This window comes from Fringilla coelebs, assembly GCF_963513975.1.
Source record: "Fringilla coelebs genome assembly, chromosome: 4".
Taxonomy (NCBI): domain Eukaryota; kingdom Metazoa; phylum Chordata; class Aves; order Passeriformes; family Fringillidae; genus Fringilla; species Fringilla coelebs.
The window spans coordinates 56,350,241-56,365,246 of record NC_140032.1 but is presented as its reverse complement, the minus strand read 5'-3'; the positions used below and the strand labels follow the sequence as shown (position 1 = coordinate 56,365,246).

At 41.9% G+C, this 15,006-nt stretch overlaps 1 protein-coding gene across 1 annotated transcript in view; it reads right to left on the bottom strand.

Moving 5' to 3' along the window:
• The window catches only part of ARHGAP24 (Rho GTPase activating protein 24), a 184,497-nt gene extending 171,919 nt beyond the window's left edge, over positions 1-12,578 (bottom strand). The window contains exon 1 of the mRNA XM_084204109.1: positions 12,451-12,578. The gene's annotated coding sequence lies outside the window, so the exon portion shown is untranslated. The remainder of the gene's footprint in view (positions 1-12,450) is intronic.
• Between the last annotated feature and the right edge of the window lie 2,428 nt (positions 12,579-15,006).

Genomic DNA, 15,006 nt, shown 5'->3' with positions numbered 1-15,006 from the left:
TTTCATTTGCCAGCCCTTCACACGCACAAAGAGGCCAGTCAAGAATGATAAAAATCTGCCCCTATTATAGTATATTGTATTTAGCCATCAGACCTGCTTACAAGTTTTTTTTTGTACTTTGACAGCAACTAAAACTTTCCTGATACACAGTTTGTCCATTTTAGCTACAAAAAACCCACCACAAAATTGGCACAACTCTGCAAAAAAGTATGAATTATCCTGAAGACTTATTAATAATTGAGAAGTGACTGAACCATTCATAATGTACATTATAATTTCTTTAATGCTTAAGTCTATTTATGTGGCTTTTAAAACTTTGCACCATATCCTAACTGGTAACAGGAAACTGTGGATGGTCAATTGAAACAATGAGGGACCCATTTTTATCCTTGCTCAAAAAAAAGCAGCAGTTTCAAGTTCACCATAACATTTATGAAAATTCTCAAGGCACTAAAACACTTGAGATCATTTGCAATCACTTTATTTAACTTTCCATTCCTCCATCCCACATGCTCAAATTAATGAATACCACCCTGAACCATGCCATATTTTCCCAAGTTCTACAGCAAGACAAAACACAGTATTTTGCTTGGTTGTGCCTGGTGTTTGTGATCAATAACACTACATTACAGCATCTGCTGACTGTAGAGAATTTATTTTCTTTCAAGGGAACACTTGCAAACTGTCCACATTTAGTATTTCCTCTTCACAAATGCCTTAAAAAGTCTAACAGCAGTGTGGAGTCACACATTCACACTACTAAATGACATTGAGCATGACAATTAAGAAGCAGCAAATGCAGTTAAGTGCCAGCTTGAGTAAGGTGAAATCAAGTGCCACAAAAGCTGGGAAAGACATGGAATTACTGATTTTCTACTACCAAGGAGATTCCTGCTCACCTTCAGCTCTGCACATGACATAGTTCATAATTCCATTCAAATTTTTCACCTGCATGGACAAACCAGAATTACCATTTTTAAAACAGTCCAACAATTACACTTTTTGAGGAGGTAACTCAAAGTGTCTTATTTTTCCTGTAATATGTTTTCAAGATTCCACAATTCATTTTCAGCTGAGTTTTGTAAAACCCTATTCTTACACATAATTTTGCAGACAGCCACGTTCACTTATCTCTCGACAACTCAAGGTAATTTTACAAGATTTTTCCAGAGTAAACTAGCAGTGCCTATGGCAGACCAATGGGTGACAAAAGATAAATTGGTAAAAAAACATTACAACTAGAAAATTAAGCACTTTTAGACTGCACATCAGAAAATATTTAACGCTAAAAATATAATGATATGGCAACAAGAATCAATCACAAACATCTGAAAGTCATTTGTTAGTTGATGAAACGGTGCCAAGTCAAACAAAAGTTGTAATTTACTCACAAAGCCAAATTTAAGCCTAGATGCAACAAGCAGGAACTGGCAACAACAGATCTAGGACTATCTTTTGAGGATCTCTAAACTGAAGTAGCTCTGATGCATCTACAAATACACAAAACATGCAACAAAAATCCCTGCCACCTTCTCCATGGGCTTTTTATCTGAACAAGAACACTTCATCAAGGTTATTTAGTCCTGTCCTGTGCAAATGTTTAAAACCTCCTTGCCCATTCCCCACCTCAAAGGAGAGTACTTCAGTATTATTCCTCCATCTCCAGAACATCTACTGTGAGAAATTTTTCCATCCCTTATTTACTGCTTCACAAAATTCATGTTTATTATGTAAAATGGACAACCATTCTAACACTACAAAGGAACCGAAAGGTCTAAATGAGGGTTGCTACTTAATAGTAAAGCCTTTTTTTATTATTCCAAAGGTAATTTAAACCAATTAAATTTGATTAACATATAGATGCTATGTCATATAGTACAGTAAACAGTGCCAGCAAAAAAATAACAGACCACTCCAAGCCATCAGCAATTTTACCCTGTGCTCTTTTGTCCCAGGATGGCAAATGAGTACCTTTATCTTAGAATTCTGTAACCTATTCATGACAACCTGGTCAATACTAACATATTTTCACAAAAGCTTTCAGCTAAACACCCATTTGTTCTGCAGAGATGGAACACCATCTGTAGAGGTGCTTCAGCACTACCATCACCAAAAATATTACAAGTTACAACTTAAAAACATTCTTTAAAAAGCTCTATCATTTGTTTTAATAGCTTGTTAAAGGGGGGGAAAAGTTACAGGATTGTGTCCCAATTTCCACACTCCTTTACTTTTTCCTACCTTATTAGCCTAAAAAAAAAACATCTGCAAATGACAGACTAGCCAAAAAAACATTTTCTTCTTGTTCACTTTCAATGAGTTTCAGAACAAACTATTTGCTCTTATCAGTTTCCAAGCAATCTGTCTAGGCATCCAAGTTTATGAACAAGAACCATTCAGGCCTCCCTGTTTTTAAACAAACCCAAACTGAAAAGCTTGTTTAACTGGCCTATTAGGCTCCGTGATTGATTTCTTGACATGTCCAATAAATCATCTTTCTGGTTTTGTGATAAGACTTCAACCCTTCATTGCCTGCAATCTATATATCAGATGCCAAAAAAGCTAAAATCTACTTCTTCTGGACCTCCAATAGCACATACAGCTTGCTTCCAAGCTCAAGTTCTCATCCTATTTTTTTTGCACAGATATTAACTTCACATTAATTTACAGAAGACTTTCCTACTACCAGCTCCACACTAAATATTTTTCAAGTAGGCATCCAAGACTGCTGTACTGTCATGCCATGGACAATACTCAAGATATACTGTCTGAAACTGTCAGCAATCTCCCCATGCAAATCTGCTATTTGATTTTCAAGCTTCTAGGAAATTCCCTAAAACCAACCGAAACTCAGTAACACAGTAAAAAGTGTTCCATGAGAGAAAGATGCAGACTTCACATGAAGCATCACAAGAGTTTTCTGAGTACAAGATTGCTTTGCATAAAATACCTGCAAACCATCTCTCACCATGGACCTCTGATCCTCAGCTAGAGAAGAATGAGCCATATGAGTCAGCACAGAACATGACACTGCACACACATTACTTACTCTCCTTTTCAGGTACATGACACAGGGGAAACTTGTGACACACAGTCCAACACGTGTTTTCAAAAGAAAAATTCAAAACTTTTTCTCCAAGGAGGAAGTACAAAAAGAATAGCAGTGTTCTGGCGGCTCAAAACCAAACCACTCATTGAATACACTGTTATCACAGCTACCATATTTTTTCTTCCCAAGAGTCATGTTGTATGGAAAGACGTTGGATATTTTATGGTATTAGAAAATCAAGTATGAATTAACGTATGTTCATGACTGAGTGGTATCACAGGTCTCAGTCACTGAGTTTTGGCTTATTTCTGTACAATCCCTCCAGCCTAAGACACTCAGCTTCAATGCACAGGAGGGTATTCAGCTCCTTCATGGTACATCACAGTGCCACAATGGCAAGCTCAGTTACCAGAGCTAACTTTTCCTCAGAAGTCTAAGCTCGTGGGACACCAGAGGCATGACCCATTTTGCGTGCATTTTGAGCAGCATAACCTCCTACAAAATATCTCTTCTGAGCTGTGAATCCTTCCTTCCCCTTCCAAAAAGGCTGTAGGCTTGGTGCACAGCCCAGCAGCACAGACCTGCCTGCGCCAGACTAGAAATTATTTCTTTTCCTGGATATTTCCACAGGTAATGCACAATATTTTTTCATTACTTGCTGGACACCTAAGTAATGTACAAAATACCACGTAGTCATATGTGGACTAGCAAGACCTGTTATGTTGTTTTGGCTGATCTGCAATTTTTTCTAGCAGTCCCTATAAAAGTAAGAAATGGCAAAACTCACGTTTCAGAGCCTTCCTGTGGGTGCTGGGAGATGAACATCTCCAAAACAGTGTCCCAGGAGTGACACCATCAAACATGATACAAACATCTGAAGGGAGTCAGAGAGAATTCAAGATTTTATTTCGAATGCTGGCAGAGGATGCCCAACTCGCCTTCTGCACTTTCTCAGTTGCCAAGGAAAGGAGTCAGAGCCACATGCACTGTACTGCACTGCTGCACAGAGGCATAATCTCCTTACGTGATAAACAGTCTTGTCACTGAATGTGCCACGTGCTGCACGCCTAACTGGCTGCTTTAGTCCTTTCCTGGTGTCAGCTGAGTGCACTGGGAGCTCTGTGAGCCCAGCCGGACAGCAAGAGGCAGGAATTCAGCACATGGTGAACAGGAGAGCAGGAGAACGCAAGAGACTTGAAGAGCGTGCATGAGAAACCCCCAAGCTCCCCAGCTCACAGCATCATCATCACAGCTGTCCCTGCTCACTGCCCACAAGTGTCCCTCTCCCCTCACGTCTGGCAGAAGGCAGCATTTCAAGGGACCAACTACTCCCATACAAAGAGCCACTGGCTGCTGGCTCTGCCCTTTCCCAGTGTGGTAAATCCTACCAGTAATACCAGCTGACCAATTCGGGAGCTGAATCACCATGCCAAGAGGCCATAATTGTAACATCAGTGCTAAAACCCAGGAAATTCTTCAAAAGCAGTGATGCTGTTAGGAAAGAAAGAAGTGAAGTCACTATCCCTGAAAGCGTTCAAGTACTGACTGGATGTGGCACTTAGTGCTGTGGTTTAGTCAGCACAGTGGATGGTGTTCAAAAATTGGACTCAATTATACTGGAGGTCTGTTCCAACCTAAATAGCTCTATGATTCTATTAAATTAATTAATAGTTGACTCATTGCAGGACAGAGTCATCACAGTGAAAATAATAAGGGTCCTACGTTGATGTCAATTTTATTTTTATCCTGGCACATTCTACAATACTTGTAAAATGTGGTACAGAACTAGACTATTTTTTCCAGCTGTCCACATATGACAAACAGGCAGGACAGGAAAGGATCTCCCTACTCACTAAGTCAAACTTCTGAAACCCCCAAGGAAGCCAGCAACATAGTTACTCTCCAACAGAAAAAACATCATCAAAACAGCTATTTTAATATTTCCCCTCACCCCCAATGCAGCAGTCACAAGGCTTCCCAGGAACTCCTTGCCCTGCTATAATTTTTTTCTTTCATTGCAGCACACTCATGGACAGGCTACACCAATTTACTCCTTATGACCCTGAAATAGTTCTGTTCTGTCCCTGATGTTTACACACCTGACATATTTATGTGCAGAGTCTAAGGCTGCTTTCTCATTTTCACAGAACACACAAAGCCAGGTCTGAGTTCCTCTGAAGAAAGAGGACTCAAGCATGGCTGGTGAAGTCTAGGCAGCAGCCATCACACATATACCAGGTTACATGGAAAACTAAACAACCCAAAAGCACCAGGTCTCGTACACTTAAAGACAGATATTTATTGTTTTTCATAGGTTTTCATTACTCAAAAACACGACTTACAACGTGTGCCTTCTTAGAGCTTCTTCCTCCTTACTCAGTTGTGAATCCCAATAGAAAACTCAACCTAAGAAAGCTGCTGGCATCAAGATATAGATTTCTATTTATAAAAACATGCATTTTCCTAAATATCATTTATTAAACATTTCCGGCAGATGTGATTAACTGATTCCAGTTTGAGCCCTGTATTCTCCTAAGAGGAAAAGGTGAAACCCCTTCATGATGATGAAACCCCATCATGCATCAAATGTTAATAATGTTTTACATTTCAATTAATTTATGGACTTGTAAAGAATTTTTACTTGAGCTGTACTTAAAATAGCCCCTTCAAGACTTCCCACCGTCATACATCAGAACTGTATTTGCTTTTTTCAAAACAGCTGAACAAATGCATCTTACATATGAACAGAGTTAGTCCTCAATCTTGCAATCAGTTATTGACTGAGGGGGTGGGGGGTGTTTGCTATGATGTTTTCATTCCAAAATTTCACTTCTATCCACAGGGCAGAGCTCTGTCAGAACAACTTTTCTGACCACTATGTTTCCAATTCACTTCTAAAATTAGCAAAATAGACATCGAAGTTGGGTCCATTTAGGTTCCAGCAATGCTATTGAGATCCCAAATCACCCCAAGCAGATTCTTACTCTCAAAGTCTATTTGCAAAGCTCCTATTTTAGGACACTTCCATTCAGCTCTGCAGAGCCTAAGCAGGCTTTGGACTTGGCAAACAAAGTAAGAATTCACAGTCATTTTGAAAGAACGTAAATTACTATGTCCAAACTAAAAGGTACTGCATTTTCTTTCTCTTTCTCCAGGCAGGCCCTTTAACATTTCTGCCTTGGTTTGCTTACTTCTTAGGAGAAATTAAAAAAAGAAAGAAAAAAAGCCAAGAAAGAAGAAACATCTGTGGGAACAGCTGCACAAATATTGCAACTGCCAGAGGAATTATTTCTTTCTAGCATCCAGGATTTCTGGGTTTGTGTGTTGCAACACTTAGTAGTAGATAATCACAGTGACTATCCATGCATGTGACACACAATTTTGATCTCAATCACGGATAAGAGGCAAGAGCTCAACACAGCCCACCACAGACATACAAACACACAGAGAAACAACCAGAAACCCAAACTCTTGAAAGAATTGTCTAGAGGTTCACAACAAAAAAGCTTATACAGCATGTAGGCTGCTTTCTCCAACTTCTGGACAATCAAAATTCTATGGTAGCTAGTTTGTAATAAGCAAAGGTACAGCACAGCTTTTCTCTTCATCATTATCTCACCTTCAACAACAACACTACGACCCCAAATTACACAGAACACTTTCCAAGATAACACTCTGAAATAAGGCAATGATGTCACTAAATAAACAAGATTTCCAGAAGTCTGTCTTCATCTCCTAGATACAAGTCTGTGTTCACATACTTGTCTTTGAACTGCAGCAATCTGTTTTGCTCCAACAGGAAGAATTAAAAATGAATTTTATCATGTTCTGTGCTGTTTATTGATAACTGCACAATTCTTATTTCTCAGTCCATGCCCAAGTAGGTAATGCAAATATTATTAAAACTCCATTACAGTCATAATCAACTAAATTAAAATCACTGGTTCTAAATACACACAGCAACAAGATCTTGAAGCTAGTATACAATGCACAGTTTGTTTAGGAATTAATGAAACTTTTTCCCCCTCCAAAATATGGAAAGAAAAATCAATATGGCCATGGAGGAAGTCACCTCATCCAACTGATCCACAGAACAGGATTTGAAGAATGAGAAGCAAAGTTAATTGCCTGCAGCCTTTGCATCATTCTTCTTTCTCAAAAAACTTAAGAGGGGCCTTAAGCATACTTTAAGTCACCCTTGACTGTAGCACTCTCCCATTTGCTAAACAGTCATTTAGCACACTGGGATTTCTGCAGCACAGCAGCACTTGAGCTTCTTCATCTTCCACCGCTACACAGTCAGCTGTCAAGTGGGATACATAGAGAAAGCCTTATTTGACCAAGCTCCAGCAGGCTTCAGGGGGTCTCTGCTCCATTTGAATTGATATGCTCCATTACTATTCATTCTCTAAAGACTCATCCTGTAAGACCATGACTACACATTCCTGCAGCACTGCCTGGAAACAAAATGGTGATGAATCTTTTTGCTTTTGATTTTTAAAGATTACAGCTTGCTTTGCAGCAGCAGCTCTTATCCTTCCTTATATCCACACATTCCTAGCTGAAGAAGGCAGCCCTTCATGATCTGCTGAGGTCATTCAGCTCCTTTTCATCAAGCCACTAACAGAATATGAGATCTTTTTTTTGCCCCATATAAGTAATACCAAAACAGCAGAGTCAGAACTGAACAAAGGGATGACTACAATGGGACAGACAGGATGCTGGGCTGGATGGGCTCTATCTCCAACTGTGACTGAAGTAAAACCTCAGGGAAACAGGATAGCGAAGACAAGCAAGCAGCAATACTTTGGGCTACCTACCCCTTAAAATGGGTTTTCCTTTACTAACCCCTACACTGCAAACACTTATTAATTACACCTTACTTACATCTGGTGCACAGTAGTATCTCCTTTCATTCGTTTTGAGCCTGCAACCATCACTCCAGGACACATCCTGGGACTTCTCTACTGAAAACTAAGGGAGGAAGAAGCTGTGTCTGTTTACCCTTTTCTTGCCACTTGTTAGTGAAGTTTCCTCTGTCACCTCATCTCCAGGCTGAAAAGTTTCTTCCTGCTGCACTGTTTTCTCACAGAAGCTGCAGCACCCTTGGCCATTCTTTTCATTCTTTTGAAGACCTTTTCCAGCTCCAGCTGTCAATTACTAGAACCTTCCTCCCCTGATGTCACCTCTATCCTCCTTCCCATTTTTCTTCTCACAGCACAGTATGTGGTAGCTGGAGGAGGTCAAAGATACAGCTGTAGAAAGGCAGCTTATGGAAAATCCAGGACGCTGCTGCCAGAGCTGAGGTCGAGTCACCAAGCAAGGATTAACTGGAAGGCTACTTTCTCTGCCTACTGCAGGAGCACCCTGCTTGCACCTGGAAGGCAGTAAGATCCCTCTAGATATCACTAACTGGGAGAACCAAACATGCCTTTATATTTGATTAGTGTGGTCTGGCCCAAAATGTGTTGGCTATTTCCTTGTTTTGAGCTATTTCCCTGTTTTGCAAGGAGGCAAATAGCTGGAGTTTACTAATGCTTCATGATTGTTCAATTTGACAGGCCATGAATACCACTCCACTTGAAATTTAAGTTCTGTTTTCTTTTCTTTGTTAACAAATTGCTGTTCTAAAAGCAAAGGTAAATGTGGGAAAAGAACCATGGGAACACACCAACTACTTCTTGGAAGCAACACACATGAAAAATGTCTTTGCTAAAAAGCGACTAATCATAATTGCCATTACACAAAATTACACAAAACTCAGTATAGGAAAATGAAAGGTATTTAATGACAAGAAACTGTACATTTCACCAAGGAATTCAACGTGTGCTGAGGTTTGTCTCATTGAGCAATGGAACATGAGAGCCCCCCCAAACTAACAAGTACAACAGTAAACAATAGAAGTTTGTTAAAGTTAAAAGCAATGAGCTTGTGCACTCCTGCAAGACTCCTGGCTTGATGGTGCATGACATTTTCATTAGAAAAGCCCAATGAAACTAGAGCTGAGCCAAGCAGACAAAATTAATTCAAATATTTAACAGATAAGTCAAAGACCATGACCGTAAACAAAAAAAAAGCACCACACCGCAGGTGGCTTCGAGTCTCCAAGCAATTACCTTATTTTGCAGTGTAACCAACGACTCGGAAGAAAAATGAAGAAAAAAAAAATCATGACTGCAAAGTTTTGCAGGTGACAAATACCAAAGAAGCTGTTAATTACAAAGAGGAAAGGCCACTGACAGCCAGCCGTCTGTCTGTCTGTGCACCAGTCTGTGTCTCCTTGTTCAGCAGGTGCTCAAGATGGGAAGAGCTGACAGTACCCAAGAGCATCTTCTCTGGAAACCATTTCAAAAAATGTTGGAATAGAGAAAGGGAAAAGAAAATGAAGAAATTAAGAAACTGTATTTTCCACTTATAAAAAGAGAAGGTAAAGAATAAAATAGGAATTCTAGAAAAAATAGAAATTTGGACAGAGAAGGCTATTAAACGTACAAAGAGCTAATAAGAACCAGAGCTAACAAGCTGGTGGTCAAAAACACAAAGTAAAGCTGACTGATGATAATTACACCAAATGAATATATTGGAGAGTATATCAAAAGACTTCGTTGGCAAAACAGGGTATTATTCACAACTAAATTATCTAGCTTATAATGGAAGCTAATTGAGGCCTATAACAATTTATTCTGGATCCATAATCAATTAAATACAACATGAATTTACAGCTTCACTCCAGTGCTTACCATACCCACTTTCATCACCCAAGTGTAACTAGCAAAATGGTGAAGCAGAAGGAAAGAGTCAGGAAAGTACAAGAAGCTGCTATGCTGCTGAAGCTGAAGTATATCCATCTTTGACATGCCTGGTATTTTCATGTATTTTTGAGTGCTTTCAGTTAAAAAAACTGCAACCTAATCAAGAGTTTTCTAAATAAATGCAGGCAACTACTGTAAAAAACAATGCTAACTTGAAATCCTTCCTTTAGCATAATAATAGAAACTAACACACTAAATCCTACCACTCACACTTTCTACAATCTTACATGAAGAAAGAGAATCTAAACTGGAAATTTGGCCGCCTTTGCCTTTTTAAGTTTCTCCCAAGACTGGCAGCAGAGTAGCTAATGTCATTAAAAGCTGTGTGTTTCCTTATCATCCAACACTATCAGGCACTCACCTTGCCTGGAGTCTTGGACATAACAGAACACCAAGTTCCAGACTTGGAACTGTACCAGATACACTCCTGCCATGTTTCTTTTGGTTAACAACACCAAGAGAAGACAACCTTTTGTTTTCCTCCCTGGCTGAAAGCTAACACACATTCACCCTCAAACCCGTGTACAATACACATGTCACCCCAATATGATGAAGTATCACACTCTGTTCCAGGAGATTATTTTACAATAAAAATTGTATCAAGTATTCCATCTGTCCAACATAGAGAAAGCCAGTTAATACCTGCAGGAATGAAACATACTTCCAAAGACCACCATATCACAATAAAAACAAAAAAGTCTATGCAGAAGACAGTTAAAGTTAGCAAATCACTTCAAACTACCCACCATGAATTTCAACTAGTTGGGTTTTTTTTTCCCTTCTGCCTGGTGTGCTTAAAAAAAAAAAAAAAAAAACAAAATTTTGAATCAAGTAGCAAGACATGATTGTGTGCTACAGCTACACATGGAGGTCACACAGAGTTTTGATTCTGGCTGCTTCTGAAGATATGACCTTATCAGAACTTCAAACTATTATATGGTCCATTCCTTAAAGGGATCCTAATTTCTTTCTTTCTAAACTCCATCTTCAGAAAAATGAACTTAGTTACAGAACCACTAATAGAAGTGATCTTTATGAACCAGTCTGAAAACCCAGGAGGCACACATCAATGGAACAACCCACAGCTTCCTCCTCACCTGACCCCAGCAGCACATCGCCCCTACAACGCAAAAGAAGTCATGCCTTCCACACAAAATCATGTTTTCAGCTGAACTTTCTACATAGCTTTATATTTTTTACTTAATTACCATGTTGTTTGCTGGTTTGTTTTTTTTTGTTGTTGTTGTTGTTGTTGTTTGACTTGGTATTTTTGGGATGGGCACCCCATTTATTCCAAACTAAACCTAATTAGTTTCATCGAAGACTGGAAGTCAAGTAAGGAACAGAAGAAAAATGCAGCTGAGAGACCGGACAACGATGAAAGAAGAGGCAGTCTAATAACTTTAGGTACCATGCACAAGGAAACAAGCTTTAAGTACATTTATAAGTCACTCTATCACGCACGAGAAGATGCCTTTTGCAATAACAAAACCTGCCACAACATGAAAATTTCATGGGACTGGAAACAGGCACTTGACTCTTAATTGTTCCTTCATTCTACCTCTGCTTGTCTTCTGTGACTATGAAATTCCACTTAAATGATTATTAGCTAGGACAAGATATTGTGCTCCTTATACTGCTCAGTTCCACTCCCATAATTCTTACCTCAGGAGGAATCCTGAATGTACAGAAGTTGCTGTCACCCCCTAGGTACAGAACTACTGTGAAACAGAAGAACTTAACAGCATTTTAATACCTGCTGATCTAAGAGTTATCATCATCCTCTCTCAGCATCCATGCTACTGGACAAACAGAATTCGGCTTACTATTAGATAAATCCTTTGTTATGAAGTCACTGTGCTAAATAGTAAATTTCTTATTTCTGCCTATACAGGACAAAGGTACCTATCTCAAAAAACCCCCACTGTTTACTTCCAGTCATCTGTTGCAGAAATTTTTCTAACATCATCAAACATGAATTATTTAATACTCTCCACCCCGCTGGAAGAAGAAAACTCCCAAACTGACAACATACATGCATATTACTGCAAGTGAAGATAGAGACAAATATTACCTTCAATTTCCTTCCCAGGCAAGGAAAAAGACAAGACAACTGCTCCCTTATGTTAAAAAGAAATCCCCTCAGAGGCTCTAAAAATCCATGGAAGACTGTAGTCACAGAAGAGTTAGGCAAAGTCCTCACTTCAAAGTCACTCCCAATGAGGACCTTATCTATCAAATCCTTCAACAAAAACTTACGTAGAAGAAGGAAGATTTTAACACAACCATTATAAACGCAAAACTGCAGAAAGCACAAGCGGGTTTGATTTATATTCAAGTCAACAAGTAGTCAGATGACCCACACTCAGCCCGTACCCCTGAAACCAACAAAACCGGATCCTGTTAGTAAGCATTTATCACTGCTAAGAAACAACGGCACAGAAGAACACCGAAAGATGCCCACACACGCGGAGAGCAGACACGAACAGCTGCCTCACACACGCTCAGCTGCTGCCCCCGCTCCCGGGCCGGCAGCAGTGCCCGGTCCGGCAGAGCCCGGGCTCCGTCCCCGGTCCCGGCGGTACTCACCCGGCGCTGCCCGCCCTCTCGCAGGGCCGCCCTCACGCAGGGCTGCCCCGCTGCCCCATACACGCGGCGGCGGCTGGGGGCACGCTCGGTACCGGCGGCGGCTTGATTTCAGCCCGGCTGCGCTCACAAGTTTCTCCTCCTGCCCCCTCCCTCAGCCGCTCAGGCGACCTGTGCGCAGGCGGGGCCGCCGCCAGCACCAGCAGCACCATCCCACGGGGGCTGCCGCGGTGCCCCGGGAGCCGCGCCGGGGGCAGCCCGCGGCGGCGGGCGGGGCGGCGGCGTGCGAGGGTGATGGATAATGTGCGATGTGTTGTGTGCGCCGGCCGAGGGGCCGGGGCGGCCCCGCAGGGCCAGCCCCCGCGTTTCGGGTTTCACGGGCAGCTGGCAGCCCCGGGGCGCGCCGCCGGCTGCGCGGCGGGAGGAACGCGCCCGCCTTCCCAGACGCTCTGGGAATGCCAGCGCCGGGACACCCGCCGGGAGCCGCCCGGGCTCCCTGCTGTCCCCCTAACCCTGCCACGCTCCACGGGGACTCGCGGACAGGCCGAGATCCTGCGCAGAGTTTTGCCGCCCCCTCTGCTTTCTCCTTTGTGCCTGTAGTGCAGCTTTAGTCGACTGAACGCAGTCCGAGCAGCCCCGACTCATCACGTCCAACAGCACCGCTGCAACTTAGCACGGCTTAGCTCTCTTTAAGAAGGATTCCGGATTTTACTCATCCCTGGGCGCGCACAACGAGGGTCCAAAGGCCCAGCTCTGACCCAAGTGCACGGCAGATATCGGGGGAATTAGGATGGAAACTGCAGCCCTGGTTGGGTTTCGGGAGCTGCTGTCCGCTCCCTGGATGGCAGGAGTGATGCCTGCTCCCGGGTGACTCAGGAGTCATGGGGCTGCGCTCTGCTTTTCTCCATACTGAGGGCAGTGAATGACATAGAACCTCCGTCCTCCCTTCTGCCGCTCCGCAGTATTGGTTTCGGTGGAAAAAGCCTCTCTCGGAAAACCCTAGATGCTCTGTTTCCCGGTCTCTTCTTTCAGATACCCATCACGAGACAAAAAGCAGTTTCTAATACAATACTGCAATGAGATCATGGGGAAAAAATTACTAATAATGATAGTTGAAGAGGGCACAACATCACATTTTGAAGCCCAAGCAGGGTTCAGCTGACTGTGCACACTAACAACAAAATCTTGCACATTTTCAGCTACGTGTACCAGGCATTTTGCTTTCCTCAAATGACTGGAGCGAGAAGAGCTGTAGAAGCTAGAAAAAGTTTTGCATGAGAATCTCAGTATCTGATGAGAGCAGCTTGGTCAAATGTAGACACACTCCAACTGACTTCCCTCCTATGACCCACTTCTCACAATTCTGTTTGCTGATTCCAGCTCCACCCAAAGTGAAAGCACTAAAAAATCCTCAGTATCACAAGAATAGGTACAACCTTTTGAAAGCAGTCCGTTTTCTGATTTATTCTTCAGATTTATCAGGTTTTTCAATAGATGAGGTCTGAAGAATATTTACATCATGTAGCAGGTGACATGTCATACCTTGCAGCAGTGATAAATGGAATACCACTGCACTGGAGAAGCTTCTACTTTTAACAGAAACAAAATAATTCAGGTACCTGGTTATCCGCACTAAATCAAACCTCTGAACTCTGCTTGTCACTAATGAAGCAGGAAGGGCTAGGGCCTGCAGCAGTCAGTACCAGTCAGTACATTTATGAAGGGGAATACCCAAGACATTTTCCTCAGCTTCCCAGCTTTTCATGAGATAACCAGCCAGAAAAGAGAGCTAAGCAAGCCATTAAGCATGAGGGCTGGTCCCTGCTTCTGGCTCTGGAAAAGAAATCCACAGAGACAAAGCGAGGAGGAGGCAGAGCAAGCTCATTCCTGTGATCTCCCTGCCAAATGGAGAGATTTGGCTAACAGAGGTCCTCAGTATCTGGAACAGCATACTGCACCCCACCAAAATTCAGCTTCTCCCAGGAGCCATAGCAGTCTGAAAAAACCACTGAGTCTTGCTGACTCTCTGCCAATATAATTTTTTAAGAATAAACAGGGTGTATCATACGTGGCTGCTCAGGAAGAGAAAATAAACGTGCACAAACTTTAGATGGTGAGGAGGACAGAATTAAACACATGCACAGCAGGATACCTATGCTGGCCTTCAGTTTGCTTGGCTGCCAAATTCAGGCTCAGAGGGAGAACAGCCAGAATGACACACTAGAAAAAACATTTTTTAGTGGGCTGGAAAGGCTTTCACCATCAAGGACCATGCCTGCTCAGATGAGGGGCCTGTATGTATGGCAGCCTCGCTTTATGAGTCACATTTATCAACATTATACAAAAATTTAACCCAGGCACTTCTGTAAGTTATATCTTTGCAGCTCTGCCTTTATCTGAACAACAGCCATATTAAGACACAAGACCTCTTGTTTAAATTATAGGAAATTACTGTTCTGTTACTGTGCTGTTCTCTTAAGAGAGAAGTAACCCCAGGGAAATTTCCAGCTACCGTAGAGAAAGGAGAGCGGTACAATGCACTTCCTAAGCACAGGGACA